At 40.4% G+C, this 17080-nt stretch overlaps 1 pseudogene; it reads left to right on the top strand.

Moving 5' to 3' along the window:
* The window catches only part of LOC129817000 (myosin-IIIb-like), a 106385-nt pseudogene that overhangs the window by 18869 nt on the left and 70436 nt on the right, over positions 1–17080 (top strand).

Below are 17080 nucleotides of genomic sequence, written 5' to 3'. Positions count from 1 at the left end.
CTTGATTATGTTTTCTTGTCAAAGAAATTAGAACCATTTGTTCTTGGTTGTTTTTTCATGGCATAAATGTACATAGCTTTTCTTCAGTCGCTGTCTCCATTTAATAAATTAGTCAATGATACGTTGAAGATTAAGTTTGAAAGCTTAAAGGGATAATCCACCCCCCAAAATACAAATCATGAAACTCCTGTCAATTTGGTGAAAGCCTATGTTCTATCGGTGGGTAAAATAAAACATTTCCCCACGATTTAACTTCTAAGTGGTCCTTCTGTGAAATCAGGAAATCGTGTAGGAACTCGTCATAGCTACATGGTTCTCGTCACACGAGATGGGTGATAAAACATAATCACATTTCATAATTTTTTTTAAACAATTACCTGCACACCAAATAAGCCAATAGATGGTATGGGCATACTTGTCTAGAACACATTCGTCAATTTCTATCATCATGACAAAGTATATATTTTACTTAGATGTGCTCATTCTAAACTGTGTACCAAATGTTTCAGTTCTCCTTCTAGTACAATCTTGCAATGCTCCCTGCAAGTCTGTTGGAAACGTGCGAAAGGGCAATTGTTGCCATAGCAACGTACTCTGCACACGCTCTGGACAGACACGACCGGCAAGTTGGAAGTCAGTGAGATATACTCCTAAATGGATTGTGCAGTTTGTTTAGGCGATTGTACCGCTAGCTAGCTACTTCACATAATGACATTGACTTTGGTATTATTGTGTGTAGCTACGTTTGCTAGCTAGCTAGCCAGCCAGCCGAGAGGCATTGCATTGTGGGTCGACTTGAGCTGCAACAGATTTCCACAACGATTTTCACATGTTGCTACCAACATTGTTATAACGACAAAATGAAACGTTTGTTCACCAAAAAATATTATCTTCACATGTCATAGGAATTAGTGGTTTGGGGTGGATTATTCTTTTAAGTGTATAAATGCACCCTATCCAATATTACATTATCACTCATGAGCGAAATCATATTGTTGATTATAATATGCGTGTAAACATAACTAATCACAATTTTCCCCATTACATAATTTCTTTAATTTCTTTGGTGAGCATGCTGTGAACTTTGTATAGTGTAGACATGATAATGCCCTGTATTTGAGCCCTCTTACTGCCCTGGCTCCTTTCTGATACATGCATCAACCACTGAACTAATCTTGAGGTACTCGTTATAGATGGTCTCTTTAAATGCTGCTGACAGAGGTATTACCGAGTCCCATAATTTTGCCTCCCGCTGGCAGATGCTTCCTACCAGACAGTAAGGAGCTGTTATCATTTGTCACTTTTCTCTTGCTGCCTGCCGTGGCCCTGGCTTGGCTGGCTCTCCACCAGCCTGTACTCCAAATTGTGTAACTCTCAGGTCCTATGACTATTGTAGCGACCCGCACAGACAGCTGTGTGTTATGTGTTAGGCTAGTAGATGGTTGTGTTGTACCTACCAGTACCCAGTGTTCGCGGGGTCCAACATGTCAATCAACCTGCTATCTGCCAATCACGGGAATGCCTGGAATGTTCTGATGCCGGGCATCGTGGTGGTTGGCGGAGTGGCGTGGAGGGGGGTTGGGCAGGGAGACGGAGCATTGGAAGTTAAGACCAGGTTTAGCCTTTGTTCTCTCTCTTTTACGTCTGGCCTTCACAAGAGAAGGTCACGATTGGCTTGTGGGTTATCTTTCATTTATTTGGCGTGGGCTACGGCCAAACAGTAGCCTGTGTAAAGTTGGTTTAATAAACCGTCCATTCGTAAACTCAATCCTCTGTCTGGACAGTTGTTCTTTTATGATCTAGTCAGGTCATTACACTATAATCAGCACTCAAGATTATACTCAACCATGCTGCTGCTCCGTCTCATGAGAACGATCGTGTTTATGCCAATGACAACAACATCAATAACTCAAACATTTCTAGTTCAATATTTAAAAAAATAACTTCATATCCAGGAATGATGATTTTTGTGTTGTGTGTGTTTGTTTCAGAAACCCTTCCCCTACATTACGCAATCGAGAGGAGAGGAGCAGAAGCTTCAGTCACTTCTTTGCCCGGTGAGTATCCTTCATAGCCGAGTGCTTCCTGCTAAATAGTGTTCCTCTAATGAGGATGCTGGGTACGATAGTGGGAGGATATTCTAGTGGGAGAATTTAACTACTACTGCAGCTTTTATTTAGATCACTTTTTTATTATTGTGCATGTTTATTTGTCTTCATTACTTTTTGAAGCAACCAACTGGCCCCCAATGCAGCTAGTTAATGGTGATAAGAACAACATATATGACTTGTTACTTTCTAACCAACTGGCCCCAATGCAGCTAGTTAATGGTGATAAGAGCAACATATATGACTTGTTACTTTCTAACCAACTGGCCCCAATGCAGCTAGTTAATGGTGATAAGAGCAACATATATGAATTGTTACTTTCTAACCAACTGGCCCCAATGCAGCTAGTTAATGGTGATAAGAGCAACATATATGACTTGTTACTTTCTAACCAACTGGCCCCAATGCAGCTAGTTAATGGTGATAAGAACAACATATATGACTTGTTACTTTCTAACCAACTGGCCCCAATGCAGCTAGTTAATGGCGATAAGAGCAACATATATGAATTGTTACTTTCTAACCAACTGGCCCCAATGCAGTTAGTTAATGGTGACAAGAACAACATATATGACTTGTTACTTTCTAACCAACTGGCACCAATGCAGTTAGTTAATGGCGATGACAACAAAATATACGATTGTGTTACTTTCTAACCAACACAAGGCTATACAATGCAAAAGTAGAGTACACATTTACATCTGACTTTTAAAAATGTAATGGGTTTCAATGGCGATACTTCAGTGTTTTCCCATTTGACCAAAGGAGCAGAATGCACTGGTTACACATTTGGTTCTGGGCATCCTTTGATCACTGGAAATGGAAGGACTTGAAATTTATATTTTTTAAGCTAGATTGTATCAACCCTTTTATCTTCCTCATATTTCATCACTTTTCATTTCCATAAATCTGTCGCGGAGGAAAAACGAATTCTACTGAATTATCAGTTTTATCTTTAGGACGAGATAAGTAATCAGTCCCTTCAGTGTGGAAAACAAATAATGTCAACATTGGCCCATAATAGTCTCGCTGAATAAACAACCTCAATAGCTAGCATGCAGTGCAAATTGGAGCAGAGAGCGAGGCATAAATGAGAGAGAAAATTCAATTTCTTCAGGGGTTATTTATGGGTGAGGATTTTTGTCTTCCTTCTGTGTTGTTATTGGTGGAATAGATTGAAAGGCAGTGGTTATTCATTCATTATTAATAATGAAAACATCAAACAGCACAGCTGTGAACCCATAACCATTAGTGGTAACAGACTCATTTATTTGTGTTAGTCATGCATTCCTCAGAGCACCAGGTCTGTCAGAGTTGGATTAGAAGCTGAAGCTAAGTCCAATCTATAGTTGGTGCTACACTACTGCCTTAAAATACTAGTAAGGCTTTGCTTGAACCCATCTATCAAAAGGCCTATCATACAGACTTTTTGTTTCATAATGCACATTAAACACTGTTTTAATGATGTTATACCAAGCACCTTTTGTGTGCCTCGTTATTTATTAATTTGGTGTAGCTGGAGAGCTGAAAGAGACGTTCAAGGCCCACGTGAACAGGAACAAATAGATGGTGCTGTTGTGTTATAGGTACCTATAGCAGTTGATTTCTATGCCATTTGTGTCATTTATTGGGAATGCTGACATCTTTATTGAATCTCTTAAAAAGCTCAATTATTCTCTCTCGTTCTGAGAGAACACAACTCATACAACCATTACTTGATTCTTACAATACAATGTTTATAAAACATCTTACTGTAATGTTTAATAAAAAATAAAAAACAAACACATTTTTATTTCACTTTGCATATTCAGATGCAATGCATTTTTATTGGGTGGTTTTTTGAATCGTGCTCTCTCTCAGTAGCATGAGGTAATGAATTCTGTGATATCAGATCAGAATAATCTCCTCAAACAAAGCCCACCAGGCTACAATGTGTGGAGGGTGGACAATGTTATCAGGCCTGGCACAATGTTTGTGAGGACTCTCCAGCTCTCAGCCAGACCAAATCAAATTTTATGTGCCACATACGTGGTAAACAACAGGTGTAGACTAACAGTGAAATGCTTACTTTGTTGGGCCCTTCCCAACAATGCAGAGTGAAAGAAAATGAGAAATAATAGAAAAGTAATAATAAATACATAATGAGTAATGATAACTTGGCTATATACACCAGGGTGTGTGTGTGTGTGTGTCTACTATCGCTGTTCTGGATAATAAATGCATCATCAGTGTCTGTCCCCGTGCAGCCGTCTTTTGAAACAAAGTGACCTGATGTTTAGCATCCCGGCTGCGCATCTCGGCTAATGGCTGCAACCTCTGCTTAATGTCCTGACACTAATGAATTCGAGGAATGAATTTCCAGAGCAGACTGATAGAAAACTGATAGAAAGAGGAAGCAGAGTTACAGCCCAGATTAGGTAGCAGGAGTCAGATTGGTATTGTTCTCTTATCTCTTTGCTGTCTGCCTGCAGAGTTGTGTCGCAGTACTATAAAATATATTTAGGCGTTTAAGTGTTTAGATGAATTAAAGAATGATGGATGTTTTGAATGGAAGGGATATATACAGTATGGCTATAGGTAACGTCTTTTCAGAATAAAAGCGGGATAACAAAAAAAATACTAATTTCAAAAGAAAGTACTTGGCAGACGGATTAAATACCCTCGCCATTTGAAACGGTATCACACCATGTCCATGGACTTTTTACCCGTGTAAAAAAAAATATAAATAATTTGAACAACATTATATTGCCTCTGGATTGAAAATATTTATATCGTACATCATAGATGTGAAGGCAGTGGTATATTGATATATATGGCCACCATGACAAAGAGTGGTCTCTAATTAAACACGGCACATAGCAGATAGAGGCCATCCATGGCTGTGCCAAAAACAGACCTGTTTGCACTGGGGGGCCATGGTGATGACCAGACCATATGGTGCTCACAGAGGGGACAGTGTTCAGACACAGAAGCATTGATGAGAAGCTCCATAGAAGCACCCTACTGAGAACACCCTCGTCAGATAATCCAGAGAAATCAGCTTTGTAAGATGTTCAGGTCACCGTACTCTTTGTCTATTTAGTTTTTGTTCATGTGTTGACGTCGACTCAAATGTAAAGATCCACCAGGTGAATTAGTTATCAGAGGTTTTGTTTTAAACCAAGGAAAAGGTTGCACCAGGGTTGGTTTTCTATCTCCTTCATCATGTATTGCGATGTTGTAATTGCATTCTGTCGCTACACAGGTGTCTGATAAAAGATTTTGAGACTCGTCTGTCTGCCTTTTGGAACACCCATTCATTAAACAGGCCCATGGCAAAGGCTCTCGGTCAACAGCTGTCCACACTCATCTTCTGGCATCAAGACCTGGGCTCCAAACTTAAGACCAAAAGTGTATTGTCACCTCAAAGAAATCCTAACATTTTCAGCTGAAAACTTCCCGAGGCGACTAGGTGAAACATCTGTCGATGTGCCCTTGAGCAAGGCACTTAACCCTAATTACTCCTGTAAATCGCTCTGGATTAGAGCATCTGCTAAATGACAACCCCAAAAAATGATCTAAAAGAATCTCCACTGCAGAACTCATTAATGAATTGATGAGCTGAGATGTGTTTTCTCACCAGTGGGTGGCAGAGTTTTATTTCCTTTCACTGTCCCTTCAAACCAGTGGAACAGATATGATGTGTAGTCAAAGTAATGAGAAGTATGTGATTAAAGAGAAGTTAGGGGGGTGAAACTAATTTGATAGGACTCCGAGTTGGATTAATAAAAGCGTTTTTCTCCCAATGGATCCTTTTTAACAGTGTGACGACGACGAACATTTAGGACAGAGCACTCCTCCACCCATATGATTAAACCAATTATCCATGGAATAAAACACTTCAGTCTCATATTGATTTACTTGTAAAAAATACTAACTGTTCAACCTTGCATTATCACTGAATTAGGAATTATGCAATGATGTATATCTGGCCTACGGTGAGCTTTTATTCAAGAACAGTTGATTGTGATTGGGAAAGGATTCTGTTGGCTGCTTATCAAGTTTATTTTAGGACACAGACCGACTGGGGTTAGTAGACTAGAACTAATCACACGTGTGCCAATTGTATAAGTCTGACTTACTCTGCTGTACAGTATGTGCTGGTTGGATGTATCTTACTGCTGGTGCTGTTATTAAACACACTCTAGTTTTCTGCAATTCTACACATGTTTGGGCCCATGCCATGGCATTTTTAGGATTTTACATTGTCCCTGACTGTCTAGTTTTTATTTTACTGATTGTTAGATCTCAAAGATTATGTTATTAAAGAATATGTTCCTCCATTATATTTTCTGCATACTTTATATCTGGTTTCAGTCGTTTAAGTTTACACTGAAACATTTTACAATCCTGAACAACAAAAAATATATATGTATATATGTTTTTATATATTTTTGGTTAACATTTTGCAGTGGTGGCCACTAAATGCATATAGGGGAAACACTGCACTTTGTGAATGAGATCTTGCCCATTTCATTGTTCATATTAGGTTTAGTATCTGAACTTGACTGGAATTTCTTTGTGCAATATTTTCGTGTTGATAACAGTTTTATTTTAGAGCTTGTTGTTTTTGTCAAAAGTGCTGATTAATCTAGCTAATCTCGATTACATGTCTATTTGCACGCACGCACACACACACACACACACACACACACACACACACACACATCCCTCCAATTATCTCAATGCGCCAGCTGCCTCTGTGCTGACCTCTTGCCAGCAGGCCCCATTGTAGAGTGAAAGGTCAAACAGAGATAAAGTGCAATCACAGCCTGTAATAATGGTGGAGATCTCCCTGGGGAACACCCTTATGGGCCACCAATAACCCATCTAAATGAATGGGGTTTATATCCAGGCTATCCAGACAGATTATTAGTCATTTAGCTGTACTCTTTAGTCACGATAATGCTTTCTTCACCATTATTTTGTCCTTTTTCTCCAACAGACATAAAATAATCAATACTCCTAAAACAGTCATAGTAGAGAGCAGTCCTGATGATGATCTGGTGAACCTGGAGGTTTTAGATGAGGTAAGATTGGATACTGTATGTTGACTTCATTGTTGTTGGACTAGAGGACGGTATATGTACACTACCGTTCAAATGTTTGGGGTCACTTAGAAATGTCCTTGTTTTCCACGAAAACATACATGAAATGAGTTGCAAAATGAATAGGAAATATAGTCAAGATGTTGACAAGGTTATAAATAATGCTTTTTAATTTAAATAATAATTCTGTCCTTCAAACTTTGCTTTCGTCAAAGAATCCTTGCAACAATTACAGCTTTGCAGTCCTTTGGCATTCTAGTTGTCAATTTGTTGAGGTAATCTGAAAAGATTTCACCCCATGCTTCCTGAAGCACCTCCCACAAATTGGATTGGCTTGATGGGCACTTCCTACGTACCACACGGTCAAGCTGCTCTCACAACAGCTCAATAGGGTTGAGATTCGGTGACTGTGTTGGTCACTCCATTATAGACAGAATACCAGCTGACTGCCTAAATAGTTCTTACATAGTTTGGAGCTGTGCTTTGGGTCATTGTCCTGTTGTAGGAGGAAATTGGCTCCAATTAAGCGCCGTCCACATGGTATGGCATGGCGTTGCAAAATGGAGTGATAGCCTTCCTTCTTCAAGATCCCTTTTACCCTGTACAAATCTCCCACTTTACCACCACCAAAGCACCCCCAGACCATCACATTGCCTCGACCATGCTTGACAGATGGCGTCAAGCACTCATCCAGCAACTTTTCATTTTTTCTGTCTCACGAATGTTCTTCTTTGTGATCCGAACACCTCAAACTTAGATTCTTCTGTCCAAAACACTTTTTTCCAATCTTCCTCTGTCCAGTGTCTGTGTTCTTTTGCCCATCTTAATATTTTCTTTTTATTGGCCAATCTGAGATGTGGCTTTTTCTTTGCAACTCTGCCTAGAAGGCCAGCATCCCAGAGTTGCCTCTTCACTGTTGATGTTGAGACTGGTGTTTGCGGGTACTATTTAATGAAGCTGCCAGTTGAGTACTTGTGAGGCATCTGTTTCTCAAACTAGACACTCTAATGTACTTGTCCTCTTGCTCAGTTGTGCACCGGGGCCTCCCACTCCTCTTTCTATTCTGGTTAGAGCCAGTTTGCACTGTTCTGTGAAGGGAGTAGTACACAGCGTTGTACGAGATCTTCAGTTACTTGGCAATTTCTCGCATGGAATAGCCTTAATCTCTCAGAACAAGACTAGACTGACGAGTTTCAGAGAAATTCTCGGGCCGACTCTTTTCTCTGTATATATCAATGATGTTGCTCTTGCTGCTGGTAATTCTCTGATCCACCTCTACGCAGATGACACCAATCTGTATACTTCTGGCCCTTCTTTGGGCACTGTGTTAACAAACCTCCAGACGAGCTTCAATGATATACAACACTCCTTCCGTGGCCTCCAACTGCTCTTAAATGCTAGTAAAACTAAATGCATGATCTTCAACCGATCGCTGCCCGCACCCGCCCACCCGACTAGCATCACTACTCTGGACGGTTCTGACTTAGAATATGTGGACAACTACAAATACCTAGGTGTCTGGATAGACTGTAAACTCTCCTTCCAGACTCACATTAAGCATCTCCAATCCAAAATTAAATCTAGAATTGGCTTCCTATTTCGCAACAAAGCCTCCTTCACTCATGCTGCTAAACATACCCTCGTAAAACTGACTATCCTACCGATCCTTGACTTTGTCGATGTCATTTACAAAACAGCTTCCAGCACTCTACTCAGCAAATTGGATGTAGTCTATCACAGTGCCATCTGTTTTGTCACCAAAGCCCCATATACTACCCACCACTGCTACCTGTATGCACTCGTTGCTTCATATTCGTCAAACCCACTGGCTCTAGGTCATCTATAAGTCTTTGCTAGGTAAAGCCCCACCTTATCTCAGCTCACTGGTCACCATAGCAACACCCACCCGCAGCGCGCTCCAACAGGTATAATTCACTAGTCATCCCCAAAGCCAACTCCTCCTTTGGCCGCCTTTTCTTCCAGTTCTCTGCTGCCAATGACTGGAATGAATTGCAAAAATCACTGAAGCTGGAGAATTATATCTCCCTCACTAACTTTAAGCATCAGCTGTCAGAGCAGCTTACCGATCACTGCACCTGTGCACAGCCCACCTATAAATAGCCCACCCAACTACCTCATCCCCATATTGTTATTTATTTTTGATATTTTGCACCCCAGTATCTCTACTCGCACATTTATCATTCCAGTGTCAATGCTAAATTGTAATTATTTCGCCACTATGGCCTATTTATTGCATTACCTCCCTAATCTTACTACATTTGCACACCCTGTATATAGATTGTTCTATTGTGTTATTGACTGTACGTTTGTTTATCCCATGTGTAACTCTGTGTAGTTGTTTTTGTCGAACTGCTTTGCTTTATCTTGGCCAGGTCGCAGTTGTAAATGAGAACTTGTTCTCAACTGGCCTACCTGGTTAAATAAAGGTGAAATTAAAAATACTTTAAATAACGTTATTTGTTTCTGGCCATTTTGAGCCTGTAATCGAACCCACTACATTTAAAAAAGTTATTTGTTTCTGGCCATTTTGAGCCTGTAATCGAACCCACAAATGCTGATGCTCCAGATACTCAACTAGTCTAAAGAAGGCCAGTTCTATTGCTTCTTTAATCAGGACAACAGTTTTCAGCTGTACTAACATAATTGAAAAAGTGTTTTCTAATGATCAATTAGCCTTTTAAAATTATAAACGTGGATTAGCGAACACAGCGTGCCATTGGAACACAGGAGTGATGGTTGCTGATAATGAGCTACTGTAAGCCTATGTAGCTATTCCATAAAAAAATCTGCCGTTTCCAGCTACAATAGTCATTTACAACATTAGCAATGTCTACACTGTATTTCGGATCAATTTGATGTTATTTTAATTTGTCAAATTTTTTGCTGTTCTTTCAAAAACAAGGACATTTCTAAGTGACCCCAAACTTTTGAACGGTAGTGTAGGTATTTTGCACAGTACACAATGTGTGTTCTCCTTCTTCTCTGCAGGAGACCCTCATCAAACACCTCTCGAAGAGGTATTACGAGCTTCAGATATACACGTACGTTGGAGACATCCTTATCGCTCTCAATCCTTTTCAAACTCTAAGCATCTACTCGGCACAGGTTAGTTTATGACAGCAGTGTCATTGTGTGTCATAATTCCTGTGAATACCTCTGTAAAGACAGAACGGTATTGATATTCTAATAGGGTGTGTTTGTTCACAGTTCTCTAAGCTGTACCATGGGGTGAAGCGAGCAGACAATCCTCCACACATCTTTGCTGCTGCTGATGCAGCATACCAGGGCATGATGACCTTCTGCAAAGACCAGGCACCTTGTGTGTGGAAGTCATATTTAGTGATATGCAGTTTTATAGGGATAATGTTATCATTGGCATTTTTTTGTGAAATTATCTTGTTTAGAGATCTAGTGATGCGTTTGTTTGAGACATCCCGGTGACAAAGTTGTTGTTGATGTGTCCCTGTGTTTCAGTGCATCGTCATCAGTGGAGAGAGTGGAACTGGGAAGACAGAGAGTGCCCATCTGATTGTCCAACATCTCACCTGCCTGGGAAAGGTACAGCTTGTGTGCTAAAACCCCATGAATCCGTTTTTCACATATTCTACTACATCATGTTCACAAATATTGAACTAAGTTTTCCACCCCAATGGAATTCATTATTCAATGGACAGATTAAGACACTGATATATTTAGTCCTACATATTTCGTTTGTATTGTTGTGTAAAAACAATTGCTTTACTGAGATCCCAGGCAAACAATCGGGACGCTGCAGGAGAAGATCCTCCAGGTGAATCTCCTGGTGGAGGCAGTTGGGAACACGTGTACGGCCATTAATGACAATTCCAGTCTCTTTGCGAAGTACCTGGAGATTAAGAATTCACTGCAATTACTTCCCAACACCCGACAGATAAAAGTGAAGTGCCTAATGCTGAGGCCTTAGAAAATGGTAAGACAACAGTACTTCAGTATTATTAGCAAAAGCAATTTTTTCTTGCTCAGTTTGATTTAATAATAGATGGTAACATTCCAACCTATTGGTGCATACACAGTATTGCTAAATGGTTTCTTCCTTGCTGCTGAATGTGACAGGGGCCTGCTCTGTCCCTCAGCTTCGGCCTTGCTCTGCATCGGCCCTGAGGTGCTCATGGAGGCCCTGACATCCCACTGTGTGGTAACCCGGGGAGAGACCATCATCCACACCAGTACTGTAGACAAAGCCGGGACGCCATGTCCAAGTCCGGGACGCCATGTCCAAAGCTCTGTACGGACACCTCTTCAGCTGGATAGTCAACCGCATCAATGCCCTCCTGCAGCCTGATATGAATAACTAGTAAGTGTAAGGCACTGGTTCTCTCTCTCTCTGGTCCCTCTGTCTTTGGTTGTTGCACTCTGCTTCAGATGTGTGTGTGTTGCTGTATATTATTAAGCTCTAGTGACCCTTACATCTGGGTAGAGAACCGAACACGGAGAGTAGAATATTAATGGACAGCACGAGACAAGAAAGGGCGCAAAAGAAGTTGAATACATTTTAGTTGCGTGCTGAGAAAATAATATTCAGTTGATTAAAATAACTTCAGAGAGACTGTAAAGGGTTGTTCATTGATCCAAAATAATTCCCTCATAAATGTGAGCGTAGACTGTCATGGAGTCATCTGCTGTCTCTGAGCTGCAGAAGGCCCACTGGGTCTGTTTCCACTTCAATAATCTGTACACTCTGTTATTGCCATTAATAACCTTTTAACCAAGACAAAAGGTGACCTCTGATGTCTTGGTAATTGAAGGGATTATGGGAAATGGTGTCTCTCCATCTTAGCAATACCGGAGTGAAATCACTCTGTTGTAAGATCTGTGTTTAGTGTAGACCTAAAGACTTGTCTAGATCACGGTTAAATACAGACTCTTGTACAATCCTTGTTAATCATAACATGTTATGATTCATTGATTGTAGTCAGAGAGCTCTGAACTTTCATAATTGTTGGGTGAACCTTTCCTTTAAATATCCAGATGCAGTATGCCAGCTTGTTCATCAATCACAGGAGAAGCGTCTCCCGTAACAGTAGAATTGGCCATTCAGATCAAAATATTCTCTATTTGGGTTGAACTTGGTTCATCATTAAAGTTTCATAAGTCAATGTGGTTGCTTGGGATTTGCTCAGACAGTTCCACACAAGAATGATTTTGTTCGTCTGTCCTGTTTTTCCCCTTTGAAGTGCTGCAGAAAGTGGCATGAATGTGGGAATCCTGGACATCTTTGGATTCGAGAACTTCAAGGAGAACTCCTTTGAGCCACTCTGCATCAACATTGCAAATGAACAGATTCAGTTTGACTTTAACCAGCACATTTTTTCAAATCAAGTCAAGTTTATTTGTCACGTGCGCTGCATACAACAGGTGTAGACCTTACAGTGAAATGCTTACTTACAGTGCAAAAAAGGTATTTGGTGAACAATAGGTAGGTAAAGAAATAAAACAACAGTAAAAAGAAAGGGTATATACAGTAGCGAGGCTATAAAAGTAGCAAGGCTACATACAGACCGGTTAGTCAGGCTGATTGAGGTAGTATGTACATGTAGATGATGGTTAAAGTGACTATGCACATATGATGAACAGAGAGTAGCAGTAGCGTAAAAGAGGGGTTGGCGGGTGGTGGGTGGGAATCAATGCAGATAGCCCGGTTAGCCAATGTGCGGGAGCACTGGTTGGTCGGCCCATTTTTTGCCCTGGAACAGGTGAGCCGGCAGCTAGGGTGGCTCGTGTTCTGGAATCGAGGTGTGCGTAACAAAGGGAACTACTTTGGACTGTAGTCATAGGGAATAGGATGCCATTTGGGACAAAGCCTGAATTGATTGCTTCTCTAACTCCAGTAAGAGTCCATTAACAGTGACAAATGAAGATAGACTGGATTATGCTGAAGATGTCCTTTTATTGCAGCACATATTTAAACATTTTGTTGAGCATCATTTTGTATATTAAAGGAAAAATCCACCCAAAACCACACATTCCTTTAATTTACTATTTTTTGTAGTAAAGTTGGTAACAACATGGGAAATGATTGGGGGAATCTGTTGCAGCTCAAGTCGAGTACAAAATCCACAATGCAATGCTCTCTCTATGGGCTGGCTAGGTAACTAGCTAGCAAACGTAGCTACACACAATAATACCTAAGACAATCGTCCAGTATTGAAATCGGACATGCATGATAGACGTTTTCGCTATCTAAAAGTCGTATTCCTTTATCACGGTACTACGTCATACCTGACGTATTTCTGCCTGCTTGAAGGCCAATAATTAAGATAAACATGAAAACATGAAATGACACAGGGAATCGATAGAACATCCCTCAGAGATGCACAAAAACAATATAACATTCAAAATGGGTGAACCTTTCCTTTAAATGTCCAGATGCAGTATGCCAGCTTGTTCATCGATCACAGGAGAAGCTTCTCTTAATGAAACACTGCAATTCAGTGTTATCTTCTTCATAGCTTTATATGACGTTAAAATTATTATTTCTCTTCTCCCTCAACTACTAGATATTATTCTCTTAATTGATTTACTGAAGCTGTTTACCCTGGAGTGTGGGAGTTTATTGTTTTCGCTGACGACGCTGTATAGAAATGAATCAAGAGCACTTTTTGCTGTATTGTCCTTTTATCTCAATGTTTGCTCTCTAGCAATTCCTTTCAAGGGAATTAGAGAGAAAGCTGAAAGTATTCATGAAGTGATCACTTTATTCAGTATAATGAATAGACAAGAATTGAAGTGTAAGAATGAGGTTGTGTTCTTAAACGGTACTCTACAGTATATGTGCTGGATGTGTCCTTTTGGAAACATTTGTATACCAAGGCTTAACTAGGCATATTTAATTCCCGGATCATAACTAGGCAGCTTTCCTGCATGATTTGTCATATTACATGGAATATATTTTAGTTGACTTCAATGTAGGGTTAGTGGTTAGCTGAAAAGTGATTTTTATCATGTGAAAATGTCTTCAACCCGGTGGTACACAGAAACGGATTATTCTGAGTTAATGGTTTAAACAAGGGGACGGTTTAGATCCGTTACTTCCACTTTATTGGTCAAATATAGATTTAAAATAACTTTTTGATCTAAATTAAGCAGATGCAATAATGTGATATGCCTCTGGGTTATTTGCTAATGGAACTAAATTATGAATTAGTAAGTGGCTTCATTTGTTATTTCAGAACAGTTCTGTATAATTTCAGCAACTGACTTTGTTATACATTTCAGGCGAAGAATTAGAACTGGAGTGGTGATGTTGATTAAGAACTTTTTTTAAACATGCAAAAATCCTATTTAGCCTAGATTGTTTAATTGGGTTATTTAGTGAAAACATTAACTGTGGACTGTTCTATATTCTGTGTGTTTTAATTAGATGGAGTACCAGAGTACCTCTCCCCTGTAACTATTCCCCAGGTCGTTGCTGCAAATGAGAACGTGTTCTCAGTCAACTTACCTGGTAAAATAACGGTAAAATAAAATAAAATAAAGAGCGAGGGGTTGAGGACAACCATCCCATCCTGGACATGTTCCTCCAGAAGCCCATGGGCCTGCTCTCTCTGATGAATGAGGAGAGCCGGTTCCCCCAGGCCACCGACCAGACCCTAGTGGGTAAGACAAGGCCTCACCAGCAGACACGGTCAAGTCCATGTGTACTTAAACAACCCTGCTCTGAAAACAACTATGTTTAATCAAGATTAGTCTTTTTTTCAATGTTATCTTCAGATACATTTGAGGACAATCTGTACTACAAGTACTTCTGGAGACCAAAACATATTGAGCTCTGCTTTGAGATTCACCAATATGCTGGCAAGGTATAGATCAGGGCCTTGTTGCCCAGTTGCGAATAAACTTAAGCATTACAACGATCGTACCAGATGCATCGTTATTTACGAGCCAATTTTTTAAGAGTGTTTCCCAAACAAGCACATTTATTTGCATCCCCATTAGCTTTTACAGTACCAGCAGCTACTCTTCCTGGGGTCCACAAAAAACACCAAACATGACAAGTAACAAAACACTGATACACACTCTAACCGCTAGGCTATCTGCTGCCCATCATTCTAACGATGATCTTTAACGCTACGAAGGCTCTGGGAATTGAGGCCCAGTGCAGTATGTATGGATTAGTATCCAATGTATCATTGGTGTTTGCACGCTAATACAGTTGGATAGGTCGTTTTTTTTAATCAGGTATGGTTTGAGTTGATTATCCCTTTGCTGTCATGTAGGTCTTGTACAACGTGAACGGGTTTCTGGAAAAGAACCGAGACGCTCTCCCTGCAGACATTGTTGTGGTTCTGAGAACATCAGACAACAAACTTCTGCAGCAGCTGTTTTCAAGTCCATTAACAAAAACAGGTAGGTCGCAAGACTTTCAATAAAAATGTTTTAGAATTCATTATCATTCATTATCACTCCTTTGGAGTGTTATTATGCTACTGCCCCAAATTCCATACAGGAAGTTGGAAACCTCACTTTTTGTTTAAACAACTAAATCATCTTAATTCTGTTTACACTGTGGTAGAAATGTATTGGGGTCCCGATGAGTGTACAAAACATTAGGAACACGTACTCTTTCCATGACATAGACTGACCAGGTGAATCCAGGTGAAAGCTATGATCCCTTATTGATGTCACCTGTTAAATCAACTTCAATCAGTGTAGATAAAGGGGTGGAGACAGGTTAAAGAAGGATTGTTAAGCCTTGAGACAATTGAGACATGGATTGTGTATGTGTGCCATTCAGAGAGTGAATGGGTAAGACAAAATATTTAAGTACTTTGAACGGGGTATGGTAGTAGGTGTCAGGCACACGCGGTTTGAGTGTCAAGAACTGCAACGCTGGTGGGTTTTTCATGCTCAACAATTTCCTGTGTGTATCAAGAATGGTCCACCACCCAAATAATATCCAGCCAAATTGACACAATTGTGGGAAGCATTGGAGTCAACATGGGCCAGCGTCACCGTGGAATGCTTTCGACACCTTGCAGAGTCCATGCCCCCAACGATTTGAGCCTGTTCTGTGGGCAGAAGGTGGTTCAACTCAATAGGAGGAAGGTGTTCCTAATGTTTTGGACACTGTATGATTGCATGTTTGTTTCTAGTATTGTTCATGTCTCAAACTTTCAGGTAAGGAGATTTTCTTTTTTTAAGACGCCTCTCCAGACACAGTGGCATCCTGGTCCTCCTCCATTCAAAGCCCCTCTCTCTGCGACGCGATACTGTGTGTGGATAAATCTCCAGTCTCCATTATCTCCTGAGAGGCTCAGCTCCCCATGGAGGGCTCTGTTTTTATTTTCACTAAGCTGCCACGTTTGGTTTCATGATGCTTGCTGCTATCTACAGATTGTGCAGCAGCGGGATATTTTTGTGATAAGGTTTCCAAATACCCAGGAGATGAAGAAATGGTATTTAGAGATCATATTAGCAACTCTTCTTCCCAGTCTTTTCTGTGCAGTTAAATAAAGGTGGTAATATCCTCATCATTAGCCGTGGCTGGGGCCCGTGGTCACTTGGCTGAGCCGGCATGCTAATGGATGTGTTCAATTACCAGATACAGCACTTCATACTTTCCTCCAGTTAAGCCATATTATGTGCTTCGCTTCCTTTTGAGCCACCTGTAAATGACTGCTTTCAGATATAGTCGAATTAAGAGCAGCTCCAATTTACGATGGGTACTTTGGTTTAGCCTCCATTAGAAATCCATGTGCAATGTCTATAGGCTAAATTGGGATGTAGTGCATGAGGTGAGCCCACAGCCACCCTCCTCTTTACTTGATTGACGAAAAATACACTAGCATGAAAAAGTAAATTCAGTATAATGTGAATGGGTGGAGA

The sequence above is a fragment of the Salvelinus fontinalis genome, chromosome 19 (assembly GCF_029448725.1).
Source record: "Salvelinus fontinalis isolate EN_2023a chromosome 19, ASM2944872v1, whole genome shotgun sequence".
Classification (NCBI taxonomy): domain Eukaryota; kingdom Metazoa; phylum Chordata; class Actinopteri; order Salmoniformes; family Salmonidae; genus Salvelinus; species Salvelinus fontinalis.
Note: the sequence above shows the minus strand (reverse complement) of the source record. Positions and strands in the feature narration are given on the sequence as shown.